The sequence below is a fragment of the Erpetoichthys calabaricus genome, chromosome 1, assembly GCF_900747795.2.
Source record: "Erpetoichthys calabaricus chromosome 1, fErpCal1.3, whole genome shotgun sequence".
Lineage (NCBI taxonomy): Eukaryota > Metazoa > Chordata > Cladistia > Polypteriformes > Polypteridae > Erpetoichthys > Erpetoichthys calabaricus.
The window spans coordinates 161,100,454-161,128,109 of NC_041394.2; the positions used below are offsets into that span (position 1 = coordinate 161,100,454).

The 27,656-nt window shown below is 40.7% G+C and overlaps 1 protein-coding gene and 1 non-coding gene across 2 annotated transcripts in view; one reads left to right on the forward strand and one right to left on the reverse strand.

Moving 5' to 3' along the window:
- The window catches only part of ptpro (protein tyrosine phosphatase receptor type O), a 326,955-nt gene that overhangs the window by 286,530 nt on the left and 12,769 nt on the right, over nt 1-27,656 (reverse strand). The gene's annotated exons all lie outside the window — the stretch shown is intronic.
- On the forward strand, nt 5,069-5,149 carry trnal-uaa (transfer RNA leucine (anticodon UAA)). Its single transcript has one exon. It is a non-coding gene; the product is annotated as a tRNA-Gln (tRNA).

Here is a 27,656-nt window from a genome sequence, read left to right on the forward strand (position 1 = left end):
AAGTTCTCTCGTGTTGGCGTTTAGCACGGCAGATGTTGGAATGTTCCAATTGGCCATGGCCTTGACAAATTCCTTCCATCCCCTAGGTCTCCTTCATCCAGGAAGGAATTGTTGTATAACTGGGGATGGTGTCTGAAAAATTTGATGAGATCACGACGGTGTGGGGATTTTAGGGGGCATTCTAGAATATTCAAGGTTATCAGACATCTCTTTTACCTCAGGTGTTCACCAGACGGTCTTTTCCTACCTTTAGCCCCTCCAGGCTTTTCACGGTTGCTGTCGCTGTCTGTGCCGCTGCTACTGCTGTCACTATACCTGTTTTCAGGCATGACTTACATTTTTTTTTAATTTTATTAATTTTATTATAATCATTCCACACAAATAGATCAATTTTTACAAAAGATAGGATTAAAAACAAGTCGCCCCCACCCCTGAGATAGAGAGCATGGCCAACAGAGTAAAACTTAAGGCTTGTAGACATACCTAAATTGATGAGTTTAATAGGGCAATAGAGATAAATGGAGAAGAAAAGAAATGTGGGGATAATTGCTTCCTCTGTACATTAAGAGCTTGTTCTAAGATATTATTGATTAGATCCTGCCAGGTTTTGAAAAAAATTCTGTACAGATCCTCTAACTTAATATTTGATTTTTTCCAATTTCAAATAGTATAAAACATCGGTTTCCCACTGACTCAAAAGAGGAGAGTTAGGATTCTTCCAGTTTAGCAAATTAAGTCTGTGTGGCAAAAGTGTATTGAATGCAATCACAGTTTGTTTGTCCTTCTTCACTTTAAACCCATCTGGAAGAACACCAAACACAGCTGTTAATGGATTAGCAGGGATTGTGACACCAAGGGAGTCTGAAAGGTACTTAAAAAGTTTGGTCCAAAATGATGTTAATTTGGTGCAGGCCCAGAACATGTGACCCAGTGAGGCTGGGACTTGATTGCAGTGTTCGCAGGTTGGATCTTGCCCTGGAAACATTTTGGACAGTTGTAGGCAAGACAGATATGTTCAATATATAATTTTGAGTTGAATAACTGTATGCTTTGCGCATATGGAGCTCGAGTGAAGTCTCTGCATTACTATTTTCCACTCCTTTTCTGATATATTGATTAAGAGATCTTTTTCCCATTGTCCTCTTGGATCTTTAAAAGGGTGGGACTGCAAGATAATTGCATTTATTGCAGAGGTGGTGTCTAAGTCCTTGAAATTGAGCAATATTTTTTCCGGCATGAAGAAGGGTGTAAGATGAGGAAAATCGGGCAGGTTCTGTTTAACAAAGTTCCTAAATTGAAGATAGTGAAAGAAATTTGTGGCTGGAAAGTTAAATTTGGAGTGTAATTGTTCATAGGATGCAAAGATGTTGTCTATATAAAGATCTGTAAGCAATTTAATCCCAAATCTTTTCCAGATATTAAAAACTGCATGTGTACGAGGGTTGAAAGAGGTGGTTCTCTTTCAGAGGTGCCACAGATAAAAGATTCTCCATCTTAAAATGCTTTCTACATTGGTTCCATATTCTGAGTGAGTGAAGCACAATTGTGTTATTAGTATATTGCTGATAACTTGCATTTATTGGGGCACAAAGCAGGGAATAAAAAGAAGTACTGCAGGATTTTACTTCCAAGCCAGTGTATGTTCATCTATTTGTATCCAGGTTTTTGTAGCTTGTACTGTATGTTTGCTGCCCAGTAATAAAACTGAAAGTTGGGTAGAGCCATGCCACCTTCTGCCTTAGGTCATTGTAGGGTCGCTCTTTGGATACATGGGTGTTTTGAGTTCCAAATAAATGAGATTATTGTTGAATCTAATTGCTTAAAAATGATTTATTAATGTATATTGGAATGTTTTGAAATAAAAAAGTAGCTAAGGAAAAATATTCATCTTAACAACGTTAATTCTTCCAGCTAAAGTGAGATGAAGGGTTGACCATCTATACAAGTCTTGCTTAATTTTTTCCATACAGACGGTGAAATTTTGTTGATAAACAGCTTTATGTTTACTTGTGATGTTTACCCCTAGGTATTTAAACTGATCTGCGATGATAAAAGGGAAGGTGTCCAATCTAATATTGTGTGCTTGAGAATTCACTGGGAAGAGCACACTTTTATTCAAATTAATTCTGAGACCAGAGATCTTCTGAAATTCTGTAAGTGCTATTAAGACTGCAGGCAGAGAATTTTGTGGATCTGATATATACAGTACCATATCATCTGCATATAGAGAAATTGTCCGTTCCAGTCCTTCTCTGAAAATCCCCTTTATCTGATAAGAATTTCGACAGTGGACTGCCAGTGGTTCAATGGCGACTGCAAATAGCAGTGGTGACAAGGGGCAACCTTGTCTGGTACCACATTCTAGTTTAAAGTAGTCTGAACAAATGTTGTTAATACAAACTGAAGGTTCTGGAATGGTATATAGTAGTTTGATCCATGCACAAATGTTTGGGCCAAACCCAAATTTGTCTAATGTAGTGAAAAGGTATTTCCATTCAATCATGTCAAATGCTTTTTCTGCATCCAATGATAATAATATTTCTGGGGTGTTTGACTTTGTTGGTGTCTTTCTCCATCCTTCTAGCTATGATTTTTGAGAGTATCTTAACATCATTATTCAGAAGTGAAATTGGTCTATATGATGCACATTGTGATAAGTCCTTATTTTGTTTAGGAAAGACGGTGATTAATGCTTGGTGAAAAGTTCGAGGTACAATTTGATTGTCTCTAGCTTCTGTAAATGTTGCTAATAGGAGGAGAGCTAGCTGAGTGGAGAATTACTTATAAAATTCTGCAGGGTAGCCATCAGGGCCTGCTGCTTTCCCGCCTTGAAGTGACTTTATAGCATCTAGTAATTCTGATAGCACCAGAGGTTAATCCAGTTCCTCCGCACTAAAAGTACCTATTTGTGGCATCTGTAATGTATCCAGAAATGCATTAGATTGTGTATTGTCTTCTTTAAACTCAGTAGAATATAAGGCATGACCTAAATTTAATCAAAGGTTTCAGTTATGAACATAGAATATAACAATTTGCAGTCAATATTATTTTAATGAAAAAGGAATATAAAACCTATCCTTTAATCTTGGGTTAGAACCATGTAAAAAGCATACATATGTATCATATATAACCTCAATTTGGGTCTGGAAATGTACATAGGAGGCTCTGATTCTACAATTCGAACCAGTACCAGTACTAGTACCAGTACGGCGAAGGTCCACAGCCGCCTGCATCCACTCCAGTCTTTCTTGGCGGCTCCGCTCGTGGTACTGACAAAGGGAATATAGGGGTGAAAGACCAATTCTACGCCAAGACCTGTAGTCGGAGTGAGGCCTTGATGACAAAGGGCATTGCAGGAGAGAATGCAGGAGACTTGAATGAAGGCTGAACTCAGATGGTAGAGGAGAATGCTGAAAGCTGCTCTCAGAGGGCGGGGGTGATTGTGCGGTCTGTAGGTTCTGCCAGTTGTGGTAGATTGATAAATTTTCTGAACCATCCAGCACTTGCGTTAAAACACCCAGTGGACTGGGATCTGGAAATAAAGTTTGGCCTTCTCAGTAAAAAGACATCTTTTCACAAAATCTGGCATTATGTATACAACCTATGTTTCTATGATAAACTGAAACCTAAAATGGCACTTACTGCGATTGGACAGATCAGGGGAAGCCCTTTGAGTAACTGTTTTAGATTGTAAAGGGTTGTCGTCTAGAAAACAAAATGCATATGCTCTTAAAAACAACATTTACCCTTCCAGTACATGCAGAAGCTCAAACAAAATGATCTGATATTGGTTTCAAGGGTAACCCTCTCACCACCGTGAGTCTTATAGCAGCTTTGGCTGTATGTTGCTGCAACGGTACATACGCAAATAAATAGCTTGCAACATCTATTTATATGATAGATAGATATATAGATATTCATTTTTAAAACAACCTTTATTAATGTGTCACAACAAATTTTCCATTATACATCCGTCCATATACACAAATAACCCCACACTCTGTTCATGCGCTTAATTAATCCCCTGCACATTTTAATCCTCATCACTGCATTTCATGACCGGTTCAGATGCATAGATAGAAGCACGTAAATATAAAAATTCTATTTTTATGATAGATAGATAGATAGATAGATAGATAGATAGATAGATAGATAGATAGATAGATAGATAGATAGATAGATAGATAGATAGATAGATAGATAGATAGATAGATAGATAGAAGTAAATATAAAATGCTACAACTTACATTATACACACACGAGTAAGATCACGCACCTACACACAGAGAGATGGTACTGAGCATAATAATTAATGGAACCTTATGATCAACATTATTTTGGATTTTAAATCCCCAGCCCCTCTCATTTTAAACAGATATAATTTTTTAAAAAGGAACTTACTGGTTTCAGAGTAATAGATCGGAGAATCAACTTGGTAATATTGACCTAAGGATAAAATATAAGGATTCAGCAATGCGTTTTTTAAAACATACTCGTTTTATGTGTATAATAATCAATAATATGCCGTACCATGATCTTGACTGCTGTGACTCTCAGGAGAATAGACTGTATTAACAATAATTATATTTCATTTAGTCCTATCCATAAAAAAATAAATAAATAGAAAATATTGTTCTAATAAGATATTGAAGATGCACCGTTTTGTCTTTCGACAAGATTCGGAGTCATCTTTCAGTATTAACGGCAAGCTGTGTAATGGTCTGGCCTGGATTTTTTGAAAGCAGACTTTATAATAAGGAGAGTGATTTCTTTTAGCAAATATGTGCACCATTGACCCGTTTTAAGACCGCTTTACATTTACAACAGGAAGATATGAACTTATGTTAAACACCTGTATGTGTGAACCTGTTCTTATTTCAGCTGACCCAAGTACGCGTATCAGCAAAAAAAAAACTAATCTTACATAGAGTATTTCACATAATGCTTGATCCTTCTGGCCTCCTGCGTCGGAAGAGAAGATGAGTCTCCACCTGTTTTTGAAGGAGCTGAAAGAATGATCACAGTTTTCATGGAGTGGCGAAGAGTGCTTAAAATGCCTTTTTCTACCACCAGAATGGCCGAGTGGTTAAGGCGTTGGACTTGATCCAATGGGCAAATGCCCATGTGGGTTCAATCCCCACTTCTGGTAGCTTGTTATTTAAGAGTGCCCGTTCACTCTGTGTCTGGGTACAGCTCTCACCTTTAGAAAGTTAAGCAAAATGCTTCCACAATGTGGATCCTTAGCTCAGTGGTAAATACATACATAATACGTAATACCTAAAGTCCTTTACCTTCAAAAGTTGAAAACCACAAAACGAGAGTCTGTTTTCTCAGCATACAGCGGGGGGCAAGTGCAGGGCCTACCAGATTCAAGCAACAGGAACGTGTTTGCTCTTTCTCTCTCTCTCTACACACTGAGACATGAATGCGCACCAACTGTCAGCATGCCCTTCTGTGAGACGAGACAGCTGTTTCACCTTACAGAGAGCAATTAACAGCAGTTTAGATAGAACAGTCTTTCCTTTTTTACAAATTATAAAGCAAAGGTTAGATAGATAGATATTTTAATCTCGTGATAATATTAAAATAATAGATAGATACAGGGACATGCTCCAGCACCATTGAGAGGACATGCTGGAGCGGCTATAAGGGAAACCTGACTGGCTGATTATGAGCAGGAACATGTCTGGACATGTCGATCAGGCCTTGGGTTCATGGCAAGGTCGTTCTTTTGATATAAAGGGCCTCAGGAGAAGGGGCAGGGAGGGGGGTGCTAGTCAACAAACAGGTGTTGAGGCAATGCAAAGGCAGCATCCATCAAACTGCTCATGACACAAACCCTGAACCAATCAGGCGGGAGGGGTGGGATTAAGGTGGGGTCTGGGCGGGATCAACACTCATCAAACTGCTCTTACACAAACCCTGACCAATCAGGTGGATGGGGTGGGATTAAGGTGGGGGTCTGGGTGGGGTTAGGGAAGGGACAGGTTGGAATTCACCAATCACAGGACAGTGAATGTTTAACACTACAGATAATGAGATAATGCCTTCAGCCAGTAGAAAGACTGACATTAGCAAATCCAGGGTCTCAGAAACAACCAGAATAGGCTAAGATGTATAGCTGCCCGTGCATCTTTTAACAGTCTAAAACATAAAGATAGTACTCAACAGGGAGCTTGTCATTGAATCAAAAGTCTTTGGGACCCATCTAGTCAATGTTTGTCATCAGTTATGTTCAGCACTCACACAGGAAAGATGAAGAATGGTTGAAGGTCCATAGTATGTTTAACATTGCAAATAATGAGATAATGCCACCAGCCAATAGAAAGCAATACATTTGCAAATCCAAGGCTTGAGAGCCCTGAAAGACAAAGAATGGAACAAAATCGAGGTCCAGATGTATGTTTAACATTGCAGATAATGACATAATGTCCTTGGCCAATAGGAAGCCTGAAATTTGTAAAGCCAGGGATTAAGGGCCATTCAGAAGAGGCTAAGATGCATAGCTGCCTGTGCTTCTTTTAAAAGTCCAAAACATACAGATAGTACTCAACAGGTAGAAAGTAATTGAATCAAACATCTTTGATGTAATGTTCTTTAAGTTGAAGTAGCGACACACTTAGAATAACGTTTCGAATGCTGTTTATTTTGAACCCTGTTTATCCAATACTCCATACAACATGTATTTTAAATCACACCCTTCCCTCAGGATGTCATACTTCCCAATAGACGCAGACCATAGCAGTCAATACCTGAACAAAAGTAATCGACAAAAGCATAATTGAACAATCATATACAACATTTTCTCCCCTCCCCCACCAATTGAATTAGGTGTGAAAAAAGGTCAGAAAGTCTTGGAAGCAGGCAGGCCTTGAACACAGTCTTGCTGCTCGAGATATTGGGGTTCCACTGCTAGTAATGGGTTGAGGATCCATGTTCTGGGGAAGAAGAAGGGGGGCCTGGGACATCCAAATTGTGTCATCTGAGCTAGGGTTGCCCTTGATGATGATATCAGATCTTGAAGGGGCTGGCACCTTGCACAGCGTGCTGGCGTGACCACTGAGACCCATCCACTAACTGAAAGGTTGCAGGTCCAAGCTGGCTCTTAATCTGAAGGGGTGAGGACCAGAAGGAGTGAAGCTTGCTAGAGCGACATGGTTGGCAGACCCTAACCAAGTCCATCACCTTGAAATTGGGAATCCGTATGCTCATCTTTCTGTTGAACTCTTGCTGGGACTTTGCTTGTTGTTTTTGCACATTTGACTCAACTGACCTGGTGGGTGAAAAAGTTGTAGGGGAATGAAGCCTATGCAAGGGTAGTTCCAGCTCACAGTCTAGCATAAGTTTGGCATGGGAAACCCCAGTCGTAACATGCTGAGCAGCTCTATAATGCAGCAGGGTCTGTGACAGTGCTTCATTAAAAGAGAAACCCTGCAACAGGTGAGCCCTGAGATCATTTTTTTGGCTTTGATTAAAATGTTCAACCCCTCCATTAACATGGAGGTGATAAAAGGATGTTTTAATATGGGGTATACCCAGGTTTTGGACAAAATCAGTGAACACAGCAGATGTGAACTATGGACCATTACCTGTAATAATGCATTTTGGTAAACCCCAGCGAGCAAACAGTGTGTCCAGGAAACCAATGAGGGACTCTGCTGTGACTGAGCCCATGGGAATGACGTCTGGCCACGTTCCGTGGAGGTCGGATGCTACTGCCAAGAAGCGCTGGTGATGTGGCACACCTTTTAATTCGCCACAGATATAAACTTGAATGTGTTGCCAAGGCTGATCAGGCCAGGCCAAGGGTTGGAGAGGAGGCATTGGTGGGGGCCCAGTCTTACCACTTATTAAACATGGTGCACAGTTATGCACCAGCTCCTCTAAGTCTCGGTCAATGCCAGGCCACCAGACTAGGTCCCTGCAGAATTGCTTTAGTTTTACAATTCCAAGGTGGCCCTGATGAGCCATGGCCGGAACCCGACCCCTGAGGCTGCTGGGCACAACCGTGCGATGCACACAAGCTAGACAAGTCTCATTCCAACACGAAAGCTCATCTTTAAATCGGATGTAAGGCAGGAGGTTAGGGGGCACTTCCAATGATCAGCCATTAGCAATATACTGCCATAGGACTGTGAAAACTGGATCCAATGCAGATTCTTTTGTAAGTTCCTGAAGTGATACCATATCTTGGAGTGGAGAGTACAAGTGCAAGTGAATCAGATCCTCCTCATGATCAATCTGCATAGTGGTAGAGAGATGAAAAACAGAACGTGACAGCAAATCAGCCACTAGATTGTCCTGTCCTGGGGTAAACTGTAACTTAAAATTGTACCTCTGGAGACGCTCAGCCCAGCGGTGCATGTGCAGCAGCCTGTTACCTGAACCAGCAGTGGACATCAAAGATGTTAGGGCCTGGTGGTCAGTTTGTAAATTAAATGGATGTCCATACAGGTAGGTATGCCACTTTTCACAGGCCCATACACAAGCAAGTGCCTCCCTCTCCCCTACTGAGTATTTCTGTTCAGCAGGACTCAATGGACGGGAAGCAAAAGCCGCAGGCTTCTCCTCTCCATCTTGTATCTGTGAAAAAACTGCACCATCTGCTGAAGTAAATGCATCACAAGTTACAATAGTTCGACTGTCCACATTAAAATGTGCCAAGACTGGTGAAGTAGTAAGCAACTCTTTAAGTTTGCAAAAGGCTTCTGCACAGTCCGCCGACCAACTCCAGGATGCCTCTTTTTTAAGCACCTGCCGAAGGGGCGTAGTGAGTGCAGAGTATTGTGGCATGAATCTCATGTAGTACCCTGTCATACCCAGAAATGAGGCCAACTGTGAAGCTGAAGTAGGTGCTGGAACACGCTGAATGGTTTCCACATTCGACTGAAGGGGTGATAAACCTTGAGTTGACAAGCGGAACCCAATAAAGTCCACTTCATGTGTAGCAAACAGGCACTTATCTGCATTTAAGGTAAGGTTGTGGTGGCTAAGAGCTGCAAAGGTTGCTTGCAGACGTTCATCATGGACAGCATTATCTGGGCCATGGACTACAATGTCATCCAAGTAAACAAGCACCCCTGGAATTCCTGCCAGGATAGTGGACATTATTTTTTGGAAACAACTGGGAGTGGAGCACAGGCCAAATGGCATTTTGGTATAACGAAAAATTCCAACGTGTGTGGTGAATGCAGTAAAATCCTTGCTGTTCTCATGCAGAGGAACTTGCAGATAACCTTGACGAAGGTCAAGCTTTGAAAAAACCTTTAAGCCATGGAAGTGAGTGGTGAGCTCTTCGATGGTTGACAAGGGGTAACGATCAGGGATGATAGCCTGATTTACTGCCTTTAAATCCACACATTACCGCAGCCCTCCTGACATTTTTTCTGCTATGACCAAATTCAATATCCAGGAGGAGGCATGGAATGGTTCTATAATGCCATCTGTCAGGAGGTGTTGTAGTTCTGATGTGACAGCATCCCACAGGGCTAAGAGCACACGCCGCAGAGGTTGAATAACATGGGTGACACTTGTATTAAGCAGGGGCTTGTGCGTAAATGTGTTAAGATGTTCTAAGCCAGTGAACAGGGTAGGCCATTTCTGATGCCACAGTGATGTCACATTCAGAATAGTTAACCCATCACTGTCCAGTAGTGTGAACACTAGACTGGTGAACAAGCCCAGGCCCAAAATATTGCTACCTTGTCTTGTGATATGGAAAGGAAAATCAGACGCAGTGTTATTGCTATACGTTACAGTGCAGCGCACAAAACCCATCACATCAGTCCTGGAACTGCCATATCCATAGAGGGAAAGGTTAGGTGGCTAAAGTGGAAAGTGCAAAAAGAATGTTATATAGGTGGACATGTTTAGAAGTGAGACTTTAGCTCCTGTGTCTAGCAGAAAAGGAATGCAAACATCATCCAGGTACACGGCACAGGAGTGAAAGCCAGATAGAGAGGAACAGACTGCGTTAATAATTGCAGATGAAGACTCAGCAGAGTGTTGTTTTTGCTGTGTACAGTTACCATTTCCAGGGTACGGCGCTGACCTGCACCATTTCGCGAAATGATTGGGTTTTCGACACCACCTACATATTTGTCCTTGTGCAGGGCAGTCCATGGCAAGAGACACATGTCTAGTAGAACCGCAATTACCACAGCGCTGGTGAGACTGACCTGTATGAGGTCTCATCCGCTGCACTGATGCTTGAGATTGTCGATGCACAGTTATACTCTGCGTCCTGTGGCTCATTCACTGTCTGAACAGCAGTTAAGGGATTTGCAGGAGGCATCTGTGTTTCAGCAATTTTATGTGCACATTGAGAAGTTGATTCTATTTGGCACGCAATAGTCAACGTTTTACAGAACGTCAAGTCATCATCCTCCAAAAGAAGCCTCTCACGCACCAGAGGAAGAGATGTTTTTTCAATCAGTTGGTCTCTAATCATTTCATCACAAAGAAAGCCAAATTTACAAGACTCAGCTAAACCCTTTAAGTCAGCCACATACTGTGAAATAGACTCACCAGCACGTTGTGTCCGCTGACGGAAATGTAGCCGTTTCAAAAGGACGCTCTACTTTTTTGTAAAGTGGCCATCAAGGAGCCCAATAGCGGCTTCTTATGTGTCAGCATCGCCGAGAGACTGGTAGACGCGGAGTCCTTTTGAGCCGAGGCAATGCAAGAGAGTAGCTCATTTTCTAACTTCCTAATTTTCAACTGCGTCCAAACCCACAGCAAGCAGGTAAGTTTGAAATGAAGACTCCCACGGAACGGGCGGTTCGCCCACCTGAGGCAAGAAAGACTCGGGGGGTGGCAGCGGAACAAACAGAACATTTTCAACCATCCTCCTAATTGTAATGTTCTTTAGGCTGAAGTAGCGATACACTCAGAATAACATTTCGAATGCTGTTTATTTTGAACCCTGTTTAACCAACTCTCCATACAGTGTGTTTTTAAAACCACTCCCTTCCCACAGGATGTCATACGTCCCAAAAGATGTAGACCATAGCAATGAATACCTGAACATAAAGTAATCGACAAAAGCATTATTGCACAATCATATACAACATTTGAGATCCGTCTATTCATGGTTTATCAGATACTTTCAGCATTCACACAAGAAAGATGAAGAATGGAAGAAAATGAAGGTTCATAGTATGTTTAACATTGCAGATCATGAGATAATGCCCCCAGCCAATTGGAAGCCTGACATTTGCAAATCCAAGACTAGCGAGCCAATCAGAAGAGTCTAAGATGCATAGCTGTCCCTGCTTCTTTTAAAAGCCCAAAACATAAAGACAGTATTCAACAGGGAGCATGTAATTGAATCAACAGACTTTGGGACATTATGAGCAGGCCCGGTCTTAGGTATTATGGGGCCCTAGGCGAAAGGGGGGTCCAGGGCCCCCCTGGAAGCTCTGCGAAATGCGTGAAAATTAGACCAAGGAGTCGATCCGGGGCCCCCCAGACGCCGGGGCCCTAGGCGGTCGCCTACTTCGCCTATGCCTAAGGCCGGGCCTGTTATGAGGGGCCAAACAGGCCATGAAATATATTTTTGTGTGTAATCTATTGGTTTACGTATCAACACCATTGGTTTATGAATATTTACTATCGGTTTGTGTGATATTTCTGTGTGCAATCTACTGGTTTACGTATCAACACTATTGGTTTATGAATATTTACTATCGGTTTGCGTGATATTTCTGTGTGTAATCTGTTGGTTTACGTATCAACACTATTGGTTTATGAATATTTACTATCGGTTTGCGTGATATTTCTGTGTGTATTCTATTGGTTTACGTATCAACACTATTGGTTTATGAATATTTACTATCGGTTTGCGTGCATACTTAATTGGTTTGGGTGCGTACAATACTGGTTTCATTCATATGAACTATATTGGTTCGTGTCCGTATATTATCGGTTTGTGCGTGAACTATATCCATTTGTATATGTATAGCACTGGTTTGCATATGAACTATATTGATTCGCGTGTGTATATCAGTGGTTCCAGTACGTTTGTTATTGGTTTGTGAGTGAACTGCATTGGTTTTCGGTTGTATGTTATCGGTTTGCATATGAACTATATTGGCTTGCGTTCTGTGCCGGTCTAACGATGGATTTGTGTATGCACTATATTGGTTTCATGCATGTCTTATACTGGTTTCATGTGGGTAACATATCGGTTTTGCGCTTGAACTCTATTGGTTGTATGTGTGTTCCATGTCGGTTTCTCGTACAAAACATACTGGTTATGCGTGCTCACCCTATTGCAACTCTGTGTATGAACTATATCGGTTCTGCGTGCGAACTATATCGGTTGTTCACGTGATCTTCAGTAGAAATGGGCGGGGCAAGAAACAGGAAATCAGGGGCCGGTAGAGTCATGGAGTGTAAAGACAAGTGGCTAGGAGACAGATCTGGGTTTACTTTAAACAGCGCCGTATTTATTTCCGCACGATAGGTTTGGGAAAGGACTTGGTGGTAATTATTACTATTTAATAGAATCTGCCATTGAGTGTGTAATGAACACAAAGCTGAAGTTAAGTATGTATTTGGTCGTCTTTTTATTCGCTTCCAGCTGCATGCTCGCTTGCAACCCGCGACTGTACTTTTTCACACAGCTTTTGTAAACTAGTTACTTATTCTAAAGGCAAAATATTTTACATTTACAACTGACGCCTTTATCCAGTATAACATTTAGTTACTACTGGTTACATTTCTTATGCCCAGCGATCCCGCACCGTGCCGCCTAGACAGGTGAAGTGACATGCTCATGGTCACACAGTGTCACTATCAGGACTTGAACCGACAAATGTAGGGTTTAGAGGACAAAGCCCTTACCACAATGCCCCAATGCTTGCACATCTGCAATGTGTATATTATTTGACATAATATAATCTTGTCCAGGACAGATTCCTTTGTTAAAGTTGAGTGTAACATTTTCAACCCGTTCAAGTCCTAAATCTGGGATTTTTATTCTTTCAAATAATGTATCAGTTTGCAGATTAATGTACACGCTGTATAATATTTTGCCATGCACTTAACATTGAAGAAGAAGCTGGTTTGTGAATAAGTAGCTGACTACAAGCATATGTGTAGCTAGGAGTGAATAAAAAGCCACCTGAATGTGTACCTAACTTAAGTCCCGTGATCATTTCAGATGTTAAACGTTAATCATCACCATGCCCTTTCACAAACATTAAGTGGCATACAAAAGTATTCAATCCCCTTGAAAGTCATAATTTTCTGCAAGACAAAAGATTTATACACATTTATTCATTCAGTATTTTTCTTATGCTGTGACAAAACATTTCCAAAGACAAAATAAACCATTTTCTGTAGACGTTTAACTGAAGAAGAAAAACTCCAAAGTTAATGTTTGCATAGGTATTTAAACCTCTGTGCTTTGGAAGCTCCATCATTACACCAATGACAAATTAATTACAAAGGTGACAGTCGTTTAACAGTCATAATTAAACATGATGAGGTGCTACTTGTGAGTCCTTTCTGTCTCTCTGGATATAAACAGCCCCCTTTGTAAGGGCCGTAATCTTTGGTGGACAGTCACTGCAAAAATGAAAACAAAGGAGCATTCTACTGATGTGAGAAACAAAGTTATTGAAATGCACAAGACTGGGAATGGCTATAAAAATATCAAAAGAGTTTGAATGTCCCATTGTGCACTGTTGCATTCATCACCAGAAAGTGGAAGGTTCATCAAAGTACACAGACTCTGACTAGAACAGGCTGTCCCTCAAAACTCAACATCAGAGTGAGACATCAACTGGTGAGAGAGGCGACTAGAAATCCAACTGTCACTCTCAGACATCTGCGATGATCTTTAGCTGGAGTAAAGGTGCTGGGGTCCACAATTTCAAGAGTTCTCCATAAAACAGGCTTCTATGGGAGGGTAGCATGAAAGAAGCCATTCCTTAAGAAGGTCCACATAAAACAATGTATGGCGTTTGCCACAAAGCATGAGAAAGACCCAGTTAAAATGTGGGAGAAGGTTTTATGGTCATATGAGACCAAAATAGAAGTTTTTGGACAGACGTAAGAGGTATGTGAAGTGTAACACTAACATTGCCCAGGCCTCAAGAAACAACATTCCTACAGTGGAATATGGTGGTGGCAGTCTCATGCTATGGGGATGTTTTTCATGTGCTGGGTCTGAGAATCTTGTCAGAGTTGAAGGGACAATGGATGGACACAAATACTGCACAATTTTGCAAGTGAACTTGTTCTAGTCTGCTATGAAAGCTCAGGAGAAGATTCATCTTTCAACATGATAATGACCCTAAGCATTAGGCCAATGTGACACTGAGATAGCTCAAAAACAGAAAGGTGAATGTTTTGGAGTGGCCAAGTCAAAGCCCTAAGCTTAACCCTGTTGAGAATCTGTGGCACTGTTTGAAAACTGCTGTTCAGAGGTGCCATCTCACCAACATAGAGGGTCTCTAGAAATCCTGCCAAGAAGAAAGGGGCAGAATCACTCCTGAGCAATGTGCAGAACTGGGGCCTACTTACAAAAGAACGAAGGCTGTTACGGCAGCAAAAGGGTTCTTGACAAAGTATGAATGTGTTGGGCTTGAATACTTAATGCAAACACCAACTTTGGAGTTTTTCTTCTTCAGTTAAATATCTACAGAAAATGGTTTATTTAGACTTTGGAAATGAATTGTTACAGCACAAGAGTTCACATTAAAAAGAATGAATGAATAAACGTGGAAAAATCTTTTGTCATACAAAAAATTAGGATGACTTTTAAAGTGATTGAATACTTTTGCATGTCACTGTTTGTTTCTGAAAGGGCTTGGTGGTTTTTATTTTTAACAGTATTTTCCCATAATTCTGAAATATTCAAGGGGCTGATGTTAGGTGCACATTCTGCTGGCTTTTTATTCAATCCTAGCTACATCCAGTATATGCTTGCAGTCAGCTACTTATTCATACAGCTTTTGCACACCAGCTTCTTATTCTATTTTAACAGCATGGCAAAATATTCTACAGCGTGTACATTAATCAGAATCATTACAAACTGATCAATTATTTGAAAAAATAAATATTCCACATTTTGGTTCTGCACAGGTCAAAAATCTTAAACACAACTTTAATTTAACAAAGGAATCTGTCTTGTCACAAAACTGTGAAAATTAAGGTGGCTGAACGTGATTTAACACTTTACAGTGCCCATGATAGCACAGTAAATCCTATTTATCAGATATTGGAGTGGAAATACGCAGGTACTCGTACCTGGCAGGGCAAAAATCGGCTGCATCTTAAAAAACGCATGTGCCTTGTCACAAAACTGTGAAAGGTAAGGTTGCCCAATATGATGTAACTCACATATACTGGTCCTAAATATGGAACATTTATCTTTTCAAAGAATGGACACGACCATATCATGATAAATAATATGCACGTTGCAGATGTACAAGCAGTGGGGCATTGTGGTTAGGGCTTTGTCCTCTAAACCCTACATTTGTCGGTTCAAGTCCTGATAGTGACACTGTGTGACCATGAGCATGTCACTTCACCTGTCTAGGCGGCACGGTGCGGGATCGCTGGGCATAAGAAATGTAACCAGTAGTAACTAAATGTTATACTGGATAAAGGCGTCAGTCGTAAATGTAAAATATTTTGCCTTTAGAATAAGTAACTAGTTTACAAAAGCTGTGTGAAAAAGTACAGTCGCGGGTTGCAAGCGAGCATGCAGCTGGAAGCGAATAAAAAGACGACCAAATACATACTTAACTTCAGCTTTGTGTTCATTACACACTCAATGGCAGATTCTATTAAATAGTAATAATTACCACCAAGTCCTTTCCCAAACCTATCGTGCGGAAATAAATACGGCGCTGTTTAAAGTAAACCCAGATCTGTCTGCTGTCAGCTTCTCTACACGCTCCATGACACTACCGGCCCCTGAGTTCCTGTTTCTTGCCCCGCCCATTTCCACTGAACATCACGTGAACAACCGATATAGTTTGCACGCAGAACCGATATAGTTCATACACAACATTGCAATAGTGTGCGTTCGCAAACCAGTATGTTTCATACGCAAAACTGATATAGTGCACACATAAATCCAGCATGTTACTTTCACAAAGCCGGCATAGTACGCACACATAAAACCGGTAGAAGACTGACAAGGACTCAATGTAGTGCATACACAAAACCAATAGCGTTCATATGCGAAACCGATATATTACCCACGTGAAACCAGTATAGTGCATATGAAAAACCAGTGCTATACGTAAGCAAACCAGTAGTATACGAACACAAACCAATATAGTTGATACGCAAACCGATTGCATACGCACGCAAACCAATGCAATTCCATCACAAACCAATAGCAAACGCACGTGAACCAGTAATAAAGTTCAATTCAATATAGTTCATATGCAAACCGGTGCTATGCATATTCAAACGGATATAGTTCACGCACAAACCGATAATAAACGGACACGAACCAATATAGTTCATATGAATGAAACCAGTATTGTTCGCACGCAAACCGATAGTAATCATCCATAAACCAATAATGTTCACACGTAAACCAATACTTTACGTTCAAAAATATATGATTTTTGGCCTGTTTGGCCCCTCATAGTACCTATCTATTCATAGTTTATCATCAGATACTTTTATAATTCAAACAGGAAATATGAAGAATGGAACAAAATCAAGGTCCAGTTTTATGTTTAACATTGCAGATAATGAGATAATGCCCTCAGCCAATAGGAAGCCTGACATTTGCAATGCCAGGGATTGAGAGACAATCAGAACAGGCTAAGATGCATACCCAACACGGCTTCCTTGGAAAGTGCAAAGAGGACAGGAAACAATAAACTGGGCCAAAGACTTCAATCCAAAAGTATTAGTGGCACATCTCCTTATTGTTTTGCAATGGGTACTTTCAACAATGACATTCGAATGATGGACAATACAAGAAAATGAAGGTCCAGGCAGATGTCAATGAAATGGATAATGATTTAATACCCTCAGCAAATAAAAAGCCTGGCAAATGGCAAAGCAAAGCTTGTGAGCTAATCTGCAGAGGATCAGTTGCATAGCTGACTGTGCTTCCTTTGGCAATCAAAATGGTAAAGATAGTAGTCATCAGGGATCAAGACTTTGAATATGGAGTATTTCAGAAGCATCTAGTCATGATTTATGATAAGATACTTTTAGAATTCACAAAGGAAAGATGAAGAATGGAAGAAAATGAAAGATCAGTTGTATGTTTAACACAACAGATAATGAGATAATGACTTCAGCCAGTAGTAAGACTGACATTAGCAAAACCAGGGTTTCAGAAACAATCAGAAGAGGCTAAGATGCATAGCTGACCGTGCATCTTTTAACTATCCAAAACATAAAGATAGTACCCAACAGGGAGCTTGTCATTAAATCAAAAGTCTTTGGGACCCATCTAGTCAATGTTTATCATCTGATACTTACAGCATACACACAGGAAACGTGAAGAATGGAAGATATTGAAGGTCCATAGTATGTTTAACATTGCAGATAATGAGATAATACTTTCAGCCTATAGGACGCCATACATTAGCAAATCCTGGGCTTGAGAGACAATCAGAAGAGTCTAAGATGCACAGCTGCCCCTACATCTTTTAACAGTCCAACACATAAAGATAGTACTCAACAGGGAGCAAGTCATTGAATCAAAAGTCTTTGTGACGCCTGCAGCCATGGTTTATCATCAGAAACTTTCATAATTCAAACAGGAAAGATGAAGAATGGAACAAATCAAGGTCCAGTTGAATGTTTAACATTGCAGATAATGAGATTAATGCCCTCAGCCAATATGAAGCCTGACATTTGCAATGTCAGGGATTGAGAGCGAATCAGAAGAGGCTAAGATGCATAGCTGCCTATGCATCTTTTAACAGTACAAAACATAAAGATAGTACTCAAAATGGAGCAAGTCGTTGAATCAAATGTCTTTGGGTCCCATCTAGGCATTGTTTATCATCAGATAATTTCAGCATTCATACAGCAAAGATGAAAAATGGAAGAAAATGAAGGTCCAGTTCCTTCAGCCAACAAGAAGCAAAAGAGATTTTACTAGTTTAACATGCCTCACTAAAACAAAGTAGGTCATTTTTTACTTCAGAAAGAAAAAAGGCAGCCATGATCTGCTCCACATAAATGACTCCCCTTATCCAGATATCTGGCAGCTTCAGGTTCTTGGGTGTCCAGATCACCCACTGCTTTTCGTGGTCAGTCAAGACACCTGCATACTCAGAATGGCTCAGCAAATGTTTTATTATTTTCCTGAGGAGGCTTAAGAGTTTTGTAGTATTAGACAAAACATTGGTGAATTTTCACATTTGCACTAATGAAAGTATTCTGACCAAATGCATCACAGTTTGGTTCGGTAACCTAGGATTTCAAACTCTTCCAAATGATTATCTGTTCAGTTTCTAAAATCACTGGGGCTGACTTTTTTTCATCTCCTGATTTCACTTCTTCCTTCATGGAAGCACTATCGGAACCTCACCACTCATTCCTCCACATTCAGGAGTAGCTTCTTTCCCCAGGCCATAAGTTCACTGAACTCACAGTAACCTGATCCTACATGCCTTGCACTGTATTCTGTACTCACCCGTTGGTTTATGTGTAATGGTATTGTGCAATACTTTTTGTTTAATTCTTCTCTAATTAGCTGTATTTACTTATTAGTTCATTTATTAATACTGTCTGTGCATTTATTCATTTACTTATCTTATGCTACTCTTATTTATTTACTGTATTTATTTATATATCACCACAACTAATAATAATTATAATAATAATAATAGCAATAATAATACATTTTAATTATATACCATCTTTCCCATGCTCAAGGCACTTAAAACAAAATTAAAGAAATAGTTTCTGCATATAATAAAAAAATAAACACAGGATATAAAAAGCACTAAATAAAATAAAAGACAGAATAAACCAGAGTATAATACTAAATTCAATACTAAAAGAAATGCCTGAAAAAATCACATAATTTGTTTTTTTTGTGATAAAATTTTTATTAATAAAGTATAAATCGTAAATAATTTTAACAGCTTACAGAAAGGCACATTATAATATAGCAATAAAACACCCACCCAAGACACCACCCATCCCTGGCCTTATATGAACAAAGATAGCCCTGAAGTGGAAAGCACAAACAACAAAAAAAAGATAACTCATATATTAAATACCCTAAGTAAATTTTGGTATGCAGTTTCGTTCTATAAAACTTAGGACAAGTTGCGAGGCTGACTGCCAGTTTAAAATACAGGTGCTAGAGAAACCATTAACCCATGATGCAGACAATTCAAGCAAAATAAGATTAAAAAAGGGGGCTTTCCATAAATCAAAAGACAATAAACTAGGAGACTTCCAGCAAGAGGCTAAGGCTAATTTTGCAGCAGTTGTGCCTGGAGAGAATAACCTTTGCCTGAAAGAAGAAAGAGAGACAGCAGAAGGAAGAAATAATTGAGGCAATAAAGGCATTTTAAAAGAGAGAGAATAAGTGAGAGAAATTTAGGTACATTTCCCCAATGAACCCTAACTGTAGGACACTCCCAGAACATGTGTAGAAATGTGCCTTGGGACTTACATGAACAAAAGGAGCACAGAGGGTCAGCTGAGAAACCCATAGCAAAGCATCTGTGAGGCTTTAGATACAAATGATGTACAAATTTGAATTGAGTATGTTGTTAATGGGAGTTCTTAGATACTAAGGTAATATTCTTAAAAATTATATTCTAGTCAAGAATAATAAGAAAGAGAAGGTCACGTTCCCAAATCAAATTAACAGGTAATATTTTAAAAGTGGCTTTCCTCAAAGTTGTATATAACATAGGGACAGGTTTTGTTATAGGAGACAGAGACTGAATAAAAGAAAGCAAAGGATGAAAGGGTAAAGAAGGAAACAATGAAACACAGTGAGATTTAAGTACAGACCTAATTTGAAGATAAAAGATAAAGGAAGAAGATGGAATAGAGAACTCAGAATTTAGTAACTGGAGCATTCAGAGCCCTGAGCCATCAAAAATATTGCAGAGCATGGAAAGGATTGGGAAAGCAATAGGGTTGCCGCCAATTAGCAAGGCTGGATTTTGGAAAATGTGAGTGAGGGAATGTAATTTTGGGCAGGCGCCTAAATGTTTCTCCACCTTACACCATATAGTGAGTGCATAAACAATTAGAGAGACCAAATTTAGTGAAAGCTGTCTCGATCTCAGAGAGACAAAAGGGAGAAGAGAGAGGAATACTGGGGGGTTCTAACCAACAAAACCAAATTGCTCTAAGTGTAAATGCCCAATGATACTTCTCCATACCTGGAAACACTCCCATCTGACCTATCATAAATTAATGCGGAATGTCTAATGGAAGGTTGTTTACCATTCCAAAGAAATCTTGATAAAAGAGATATGACATCAACCAAAATTTATTTGGAGGTGAAAGAGGGAGCATGCTGCTAACAAAATAAAATCAGGGACAATGTTTATTTTAATAATAGCCAAGCTGGCCCTGAAAGATAGAGGCTGAGAGGACCAGGAGGAGAGGGAGTCCTTAGCAATCGTGAAGATATGTTTGTAATTTGATGTGGCAATGGCATGGAGGGAAGGGGAAATGTCAATCCCCAGGTATCTAACAGAATGAAAGGGGGACCGCTAAAGAAGAGCAGAAATGATGACTAGACAAATCGACCAACTGATTTTATAACCAGACACAGACTCATAGAAGTCAAATAAATTAAGAACATATGAACAATCAGAAGGGGCGTCACTGAGAAAAAGTAAAATATCATCAGCATAAAATGCGACTTTGTGTGGAGTACCATGCAAGATTATGGGAGAGACTAGGTGTGAATCACGTATAGCAATACGTGAGAGGAAAGGAGAGGGGAAAGTGGGCACCTCTGCCTGGCTCCTTTCAAAATTCGAAAAGATTGTGAAGTAATTGAGTTAGTGAGAATAATAGGAGAAGGAGATGAGTAATGTGTCTTCATTCTGCATATTGATGTGAGTCTCCCCAAATCCCATGTGATATATGACTTGCCACAAGAAAGACCAGTTCATTCAGACAAATGCTTTTTCTTCATCTAAGGAGAGCAATGCTGGGGCACTGGGAAAAACTGGGTGTTGTGTCAATAATGTGGAGAAGGTGTCTCATATTGCACACTGCCTGGCAACAACAAATAAAGCCAATCTGATCAGGGTGAATTCGCTTGGAGATTACCAGCTGAAGTCAACGTTCCAAGTTTAACAACCAATTTTACATCAGAATTCCTCAAGCAGATGGGCCAATAATTTAAGCAATCACTTGGCTCTTTACTTCTTTTAAAAAAGGGAGATCATAGCAGTATTGACAAAGTCATTAATTTAGGTAGCAGAGATGGCAGAATCAAACAATTGGAAAGAGTGACTGATATTTGCTGCCAAAACATGGAAATATCCTCAGGTGGCAACCCATCTGGCCCTGGTGTTTTCCCCGATTGCATGGAGTCTAAAGTCTCTTTATTTTCAGCAAACGTAATAGGTACATCAAGAGTAGCAGTATCATTTTCCAAGAGCATAGGGAGGTGGGAGGACAGGGAAAGCTATACATTGTGATGGACGGCCGGCAGCTCAACCCGCCCAAATGTCCCTGGAATAGAAGGATGGGGGAAGGCAGCGATTTCTTCCCTCAAGACGCTAGGTGGCAGCTTCCCTGGAGTACAGTGGTACCCCGGATTTCCGCAGGGCAATATGGGAGATGGAGTTCAGATACACAGCCCTGCTGGGTACCATGGGTGCCACCAAGAGGAGCTGTCAAAAGACAAGGGGATTTCGGTTTCCAATATAGCCTGGAAGAAAAATGTAATTCTCCATCTGACCCGGAAGTGCTGACAAATCACATGAACAGAAAAGGAGAAGCACGTCCTGGTCAAGGACTATATAAAGGACTAGGGGAGACCCAGCAGGAGAACTGGAGTTGGGAGGGAATGTGACGGAGCTGCTGGGAGAGGAGAATTGTAGTATTGTGATTATTGCTGATTGTTTGATTATTGTGAATTGTGGCGATTGTGGTGCTTTGTGCACTTTATTTAAGAAAATAATTAAAAATCTGCTTGGTGCTTTTAAACTTGTGTCCTAAACATCTTTCTGTTGGGTTTCACGGGACAAGAGCACCCTCTAGCGTCCACAACATGTATGATGAATTTATGTTAGTTTAATTATTTGGATCTTTAATTTTATTACGGAAAACATGGAGGAAAAAAAAAGAGAGGAGGTAATTGAGCTAGATGCAAGTTGAAATAGTTTATTAACTACAGAGAACAAAACCCTTGGGTTATCATGGCCACTTTCTATTATTCTGCCATAATGCATGTTCTTAGCTACAGTTAGTTGCATCTCTGTAAGCCCTTTGATTTTCAGAGAAAGCCTGGCTATGCATCGTGAGGCCAGTCTTACGTGTCATTCTCTCAAGGCGTTGGCCAGCTGCTTTCATTGACCGTAAATCTGAATTATACCGTAGAGATAAATGCTTAAAGTAAACTTTCTTATGTTTTAATGCCACTGTTTTATCTAGTGCTGAATGAAGGGTTAACTATTTATCTTTGATGGAGTAGGGGAAAAACAGAAAAAGATCAGAAAAAGTATCCAGTAGGGATAGAGGGACAGATATTTTTAAGAGGAGGGACAGTAATGAGACAGTGAAAAGTATTGCTTTATGATCAGAGAGGCCCAATCACTGCTATAAGTGTTGCACACAGATAAGCCAGATGTGCAGATCAGGTCCAATATATGACCATCAGAGTGGATAGGAAAATTAACATGTTTCACCAAGCCAAAACAGTCCAGTAAGGACAGGAATTCATTCCTCAGAGTGTCAATATGGATGTTGAAATCGCCAAGAAGAATGACTTTCTGACAGAGGGAACTTAAACGGCTTAGGCTTAAAAGATCAGTCAGTTCAGATAAGAATGACCCACTGTATTTTGGGGGATGTTAGACAACAATAAGTAAAACAGGACCAGATTTCGTTATCAGTTTAAGAGCCAGATGCTCAGAAGACAATGGACCGTCAATTGGGATTCTTTTGATGTTTAACTCAGATCTAACAATTACTGCAACCCCTCCACCTTGTCTTGAGCTAAGAGCCTCTGAGAAGAAAACATACCTGGATGGTATTGCCTCCATGAGAGACAACAACAGCAACAACAACAACATTTATTTATATATAGCACATTTTCATACAAATGATGTAGCTCAAAGTGCTGTACATAATGAAGAAAGAGAAAAAAGACAAAATAATATAAGAAAAGAGATCATGGGTTTTAACAATGCAATATTTGTTATTAATGGTTCGTTTAGCACAGATCCATAGCCAAAGATTATTTTAACATATTGAAAATTTGGTATACTGACACTCTTCTTGTCATAGTAAAGTGGTTCGACAAATATTCATCAACTGGTAGTGTGAAGGACATGTTTGTTACACCACTGAGAACATTAAGAACACCAGAAATTGTGAAAAGATTGAGACAAGATGTAGGCATTTAACACAGTGTTAATCGGTAGAGTTAAACATTTAACAGTCAAACATCATGGCTCACACCTTTTGATCTTTAATTCACAGCCATTCACATTTTGTTTTCAGTAACAGTCTTGTTTCTAGAATTTGCAAACAGCTCCCCTTCATGAAAATTGTGCATCTTTAAGGTCAGGAGTTTTGTGACGATTCATCTTTCACTTTTTTAGTTCATGATATCATGCATGCACGTCAGAGGGACTTTAGATAAGCGTGACTGAGGTAAGCAATACCACTCTGGGCCGAGAGGGGATACTGTCACTACCAGTATCCTGTTCTTTCTCCACAGCACAGAGAAGACAGTAAAGGCAGTCCCACCCACTCATGACTTCCAGAACGAGTCCCGCCCCTTCTGCTCAATTCGCCACATAAATCGATAGCATGGAAAGGTGGCATCTATAAGCAAACCTGGATCCGAGTCCACTAAAAACCAGAAATGTATACCAGAAAGAGAGAAGAGAGGGAGCGAGAGATTGGTGTCTTTTTAGTTGCATTCTTAAGCACCCATTTTTGCCTTTTATTTTTTGTATAATTAAATGGGGTTACCTGGGGGGATACCCCAACATTTCTCCCTGTTTCTAACTGCTTCCTTGCGGCCAGTCACAATGGTTTCTTGCTTTGGTTTTGACAGTAGTACTTTGTTTTTCAATATCAGCCTTCATTGCAGTTTTCCAACTAAACAGATATTTCCTGGTCTGGCTACCCTGTTCTTGTGAGTGGTGACTTTCACTCATGTCAGCAGGAAATTCAGCAGCATTGGCCATAACTAACTCTTCAGACAAGGTTCAATATGCTGGGCTTCAGGAACAATTTTTTGATAAGGGATGCTGCCAACCACAAAGATTTTACAGTATACATATATACGTAATTCATATAGGCCATATACAGTACTTGCAGGAGGGAATAGATCCCAGTGGGGCTGGCATGGGTTAGCTACCCATGTTAGCAGGATCCATCACTACACAGTATCTCGGGTCTACCCATCAACGGCTACGAAAACTTCAAGAACAGTAATACACCTTGAGTCTGAGAGAACAGGGGAGCAAGATGACAAATCGACAGATCACATGGTAACAGACCTTGGAACACAAACGGCAACAAATCAATTGCTCAGCATGGCAGAACACAAACTACAAAGCTGAATCTGTGGCTGGAAAAAGATAATATCAGAAAAGTGTCTTAAAATCCATCAGGGCAGGAAGAAGTGCCTGAGGGAGTTTAGGACAGGACCTCACATTGACTATTACTTCCTCAGAGGTAGAGCAAATCAGTCGGGTGAAGCCCAGTGGCAGGACAAGCACGAAAGCCCAAAGGGTATCAGAACCCCAGATAAAGCTCAACCAGGTACAAACCCACCAATGGTTATGGGCCTAAAGCCCATCCGGCAATAGCCATCAGCAGAAAGAAAGATGGATGAAAGAAAGCCCCAGATCTTATGGCACCCAAGGGTACAGAAGGAACCATCAGTAGAGCTGAAGTCCAGGAGACATCAAGAGATTGAAAGACTTGTAAAATAAAAAACAGTGGAAGAAGGCCACGGAAGAGGAAAGGAAAGGTCAAAAGGGCAAAACAGGGTTACATCAAGCAGCACCTTGCAACGCTGCAAAGATCAGAGAGCTTAAAGAAGCAGCACAAGAAGAAAGAGCAAATAAGGACAGCCTCCTACATAGATCCTTAAAAATGCCTCAAAAGCCTCTTTGTCAAGGAGAAAACTGGGACACTTAAAGTACCTGCATGGAAACTTGAGGTGTACCTGTGGAAGATCTGTTCTGACAATCAGAGACATGTCTCAGTTTCCATTCCAGGCGACATGCCACCAATCCAACCACCAGAACACCAGATGGACACAAGGCCCCCTATAAACTGGACTTGACTGCCAATACTGATGCTCTGTGCAAGAGAGGACAGAGCCAACTATACTTCCTTAGAAGGCTGGCGTCTTTCAAATTCTACAATAAGATGCTGCAGATGTTCTATCAAACGTTTGTGGCGAGCTCCCTCTTCTACTCAGTGGTGTGCTGGGGAGGCAGCATAAAGAAAAGGTATGCCGCATGCCTGGACAAACTGGTGAGGAAGGCAGGCTCTATTGTAGGCATGGAGCTGGACAGTTTGACATCTGTGGCAGAGCGACGGTCCCTGAGCAGGCTCCTGTCAATCATGGAGAATCCACTGCATCCACTGAATAGTATCATCTCCAGACAGAGGAGCAACTTCAGCGACAGACTGCTGTCACTGTCCTGCTCCACTGACAGACTGAGGAAATCGTTCCTCCCCCACACTATGCGACTCTTCAATTCTATCTATCTATCTATCTATCTATCTATCTATCTATCTATCTATCTATCTATCTATCTATCTCTATTTGTAGGCTGTATAAGAATGCCCCCCGCGTCCTGAAGTACAGATGGAAACTAATGAAGCTGGCGTGGAAGAAGCGAATCATACCAAAGGCATGGCAAAGGGCAGGAGGGATCCTGATTCCCAAGGAGAAAATCTCAACCATCATTCAAGTTCTGCCAGATTAGTCTCCTGATCGTGGAAGTAAAAATCTTCTTCAGTGTTGTGGCCCAAAGACTCTCAGCTTTCTTGCAGAATAACAACTTCATTGATACCTCAGTGCAGAAGGCAGGGATAGGTGGCATTTCAGGATGTTTGGAACATGCTAACATCATTTGGCACCAAGTGCAGACAGCCAAAAAGGAAAAGAAAGATGTATATGTGGTGTTTCTAGACCTTGTCAATGCCTTTGGGTCAGTTCCGCATGAGATTCTGTGTGCAGCATTCAAGTTCTTTTATGTCCAAGAAGGCATAACAAAGCTGGTCAAAGTCTACTCCCAGGACCTCTAGTTCTGCATCACAACACAGTGCAGTACCACCGCCTTACAGGAGCTTGAGACCGGCATAATAGAGGGTTATGCATCATCTCTCCTCTGGCCTTCACAATTGTGATGGAGCTCATTATTCAAGCATCGCTGTGGGTGGTTGGAAGGGAATGTTTGAAATATGGACTACGTCTTCCTCCAATCAGGGCATACCTGTACATGGATGACATGACAACAATCACAACAAAAAAAGTATGCACCAAATGCATGCTTGATTAACTCCAGGAAAACATCGAATAGGCATGAATGGAGATAAAACTCAGCAAATCCTGCAGCATCTCCATTGTCAAAGGCTGAGAGGTTCTGCATAAACAACAAATCAATACCAACAATCCTGGAGAAACCCATCAAAAGCCTTGGGCGTAGGTACACTGCAGATTTCAAAGATCTCAAACAGGTGGAACAACTCAGGCAGGACACAATTAATGGCCTTAAGGAAATTAACAACACTGCTCTTCCTGGAAAATTAAAGTTGTGGTGCTTCCAATTTGGTTTGTTGCCCCATCTGATGTGGACAATTGCCATCTATGAAGTCACACTATCCCATAACTCACGGCTCTCCATTTCAGTGCTCTTTTTTGTTGTTTTTGTACTTTATTCTTGCTCGGTTCTGCAAATATCTGCTACATCCGTCAGAACCTTATCAGTGTCCAGTGCCAGACATCTGTTTCGAGTGATTTTCAACACACACACAACATCCCAGACAACATAGCGAGACCAGCGGGCTCTCTTTGGATTGTTTTCGGGTCTAGGGGACGGCACAGATGGACGATGGAAAGGAAGCAGAAGCACGGCCTCAGATCCGGTGTTATGGTAAGGCTAAAGAAACAACCACACAAGTCACCTCTACCAAGCCTGTATCTCACCAATGCCAGATCCCTCGTGCATAATACGGATGACTTGGAATTACAACTCGCTGGAAATTGCTATGTTTGTGACTGCTGTGTTTTGATTATCACTGCTCCTGCCTATTTATCTGAATTGTGTGTTTTACACCAGCCATCCAAAGTGCTTAGATCTTCTGGTCAGTTGTCTCTTGTTGTCCCTCGTACCAAGTGTAAAACTAAGGGGGACAGGGCTTTTGCAGCTGCTGCTCCTCGCTTCTGGAACTCCTTACCTCATCACATAAAGGAGTCATCTACAATCGAACTGTTTAAAACAAGATTAAAGACTTATTTCTATTCA